The following is a 2,773-nucleotide window of genomic DNA, read 5'->3' as shown; positions in this document are numbered from 1 at the left end:
CGGGCATCCCTTGCTCATGTGTAAAGTGGGGATAAGTCAGTGCCCAGCATCACTGAGGGCCTGCCACATAACAGAGAGTCACTAAACACTAGCTATTCTCACTAGGATTGGAAAGGTTGAAACTTACTAAATTTCTGTGAACTTTCTATAAATACTGTATTGATGTTCAGGTCACCACAGGCAAAAAGGACGCCGCTTTCGCATCCAGCCCACCCTCGGGATGTACCTGGACTTCCCAGTACACTCAGCTCCACCAGGCACCAGGCCCTGCAGAAGCCACAACCTGTGACTAAGACAATGAGTCACTCTTGGTGTGTGGCACAGCATGATGTGGCGGTGGGCACTTAGTCATGGTCAGTCCGCGATCCAGGGCTGTGGAGCTTATTTTAGGTTGAGTGAAAATCAATTTAAGTTTCCAGACATGTCTTGGGACAACAGAAGATACCCAAAGAAGCAGGGAAAAAAAAATAAAAAACAAAAACCCACAGCCTGAGACAGAAGATACCCAAAGAAGTAGGAAAAAAAAAAACAAAACAAAAAAACCCAGCCTGAGAAATACTTTCTTCATTCAAGGCCTGGGGAGTCAGGAACATAGGAAAGAGATTTTCAATTTTATATTATAATTAAATAATATGAAACTCTACTCGGGGAAGAAAAGCAGCCGATCGCGTTGGTATTAAGCCTTAATATCATTTTTGCCACCTTGACTCCTATCGCTATAAAAAGTTATTTTCTGTTCCCCTTACAAAACCACCCAAAGAATATCTGTGTAATTTTGAGCAAGTTGGGTTTTGCTCACTTTTGAGCATTAACTAGAATAAGGAGCTTCACCAAGAAAGGCCCCTGAAAAGCATGGTGGAGGCCTGACATGATGGCTCATGTCTGTAATCCCAGCTCTTTGGGAGGCCAAGGCAGGAGGCTCACTAGAGGAGGCCAGGAGTTCAAGACCAGTCTCAGCAGCATAGTGAGATCCTGTCTCTACAAATAATAATAATAATAATAATAATAATAATAATAACAACAACAATTAGCTGGTCATGATGCTGCATTCCTGTCTTTCCTGCTACTCAGAAGGCTGAGGCAGGAGGATCACTTGAGCCCAGGAGTTTGAGGCTGCAGTGAGCTATGATGGCACCACTACACTCCAGCCTGGGTGACAGAGCCAGACTTCGTGGTCTAAGGGAGAGTACAATATTTGGAATTAGGATCTGTTTTGCTCCTACCACAATCGCGTATGCACCTCACTCCCTTACCTAAGCTATTTTTCTTTGTGAGTCTTTCTCCCCACTTCCAAAATGAGGGCATGCCTCTCTTGGGATCATGTATCTAGGCTTGGAGATAAGAATTGTAAAGCTCCTAGTATACAAAATATTTTCAACAAATGGTAGCTATGGTCATTTTAATATATGGAATTTTACCATAATTTCACATCTGACAGATAATTCCCCTGAAATTGATACTTGAATGTGAATGTGTTCTCTCATCTCCAGCTACAGGCAATAGTCTTCTATGTCGGGGAAAATCAAGTACTAATATAGAATCAGAATAAAATGGCAAAAAGAATGGGGGCACAACAGATAAATTCTCGAGGAATAACTTACTTACTTTAAGGATTTGTAAATCTGTGGCAGCTAAGACCAGGCCCTCTGAGCACATCTGGAGGTGAACTTCCTTAAAAGAAATGCGTCCAAATGCTCCAACAGGTTCAAGATCATACCTCGGAAGGGTAAAGCTCTTTACAGAGTCTACAGAAAAATTGTGACTTTGGCTCTGCCAGGGAAAGAATGCCCAGGCGACCCGCTGTGGCGGGCTTCCCCAGGGACAGCCCAGGTGTGACCCATGTGGGCTCAAGGCCACCGTATTTGATGCCACAGCCCAGGTGTGACCCATGTGGGCTCAAGGCCACCGTATTTGATGCCATCTGCAGAGCTGAGAGCAGCTGTCTCCCATTAACCCGAGGCTGTACCAACCAAGCCACGTTCCCACATAATACTGGTTTCCAAAGTACCTTTTTCCCCAGAAGAGGCCTGGACTTACTAACCTTCAATATGTGTAACTCCTCCCAGGTGGCAAAACCAGGGCAACAGAGAACACGGCGATTCTGCCAATGTATCCTAATCTCACATGCCTGTACACACACTCCCAAGCATTTTAGCAAGCTTTTGGACATGGAGCTCAAAAGAATGACCCATAAATACTTTCCAATACATACAGCATCTTAATGTGTTTTTCTTTCTTTTTTATTTTTTTGTAGACACTGAGTCTCACTATGTTGTCCAGGCTGCTCTGGAACTCCCGGGCTCAAGCGATCCTCCTGCCTCGGCCTCCCAATGCACTGGGATGACAAGCATGAGCCACCGTGCAGTACCCACAGCACTTAAATTCCAAAATCACCTTGAAACCCCGACCTTCCACCCGCCCTGGTGGCTTCCAGAGGTCAGTTCCTCTTCCCGTGCCAAGGGTTTCTTGTCTTTCGCGGCCCGGGTAAAGTCACTCAAGATGCTCCCTCTGCTTCTGAAGGCCTTTGACTGAGAAGCCACTCTGGGTCCTATCCCGACTCCAAGGCGGCTCCATTCGTACTCGCACATCTCCCGGCCGGTTTAAGTCACGCTGGCCAGGCTCTTTCCACTTCACTCTCGTAATTTCTCCAATCCCAGCGTCTGCTGCATCACCTTTTCTTTCTCTGAGAACCCAACCCTGCAGGAGGAACGCTGATGCTGGGGTCCTTTAACTAGAACGCTAACGCCAGAGCACTTCCCAGGGGCGCTGGGGG

General features: G+C 46.3%; 1 protein-coding gene across 2 annotated transcripts in view; it reads right to left on the bottom strand.

Annotated features, from left to right (window-relative positions):
* Positions 1-2,773, bottom strand: part of PFKP (phosphofructokinase, platelet) — an 85,897-nt gene that overhangs the window by 80,370 nt on the left and 2,754 nt on the right. Inside the window, exon 1 of one of the 2 annotated variants that reach the window (XM_011967904.1) lies at positions 2,581-2,772. The exons of the other annotated variant lie outside the window; for it this stretch is intronic. The gene's annotated coding sequence lies outside the window, so the exon portion shown is untranslated. Of the gene's footprint in view, positions 1-2,580; position 2,773 lie in introns of those variants that run through there. 2 annotated transcript variants of the gene reach the window in all.

Source organism: Mandrillus leucophaeus, unplaced genomic scaffold, assembly GCF_000951045.1.
Source record: "Mandrillus leucophaeus isolate KB7577 unplaced genomic scaffold, Mleu.le_1.0 Scaffold82, whole genome shotgun sequence".
Classification (NCBI taxonomy): domain Eukaryota; kingdom Metazoa; phylum Chordata; class Mammalia; order Primates; family Cercopithecidae; genus Mandrillus; species Mandrillus leucophaeus.
Note: the sequence above shows the minus strand (reverse complement) of the source record. Positions and strands in the feature narration are given on the sequence as shown.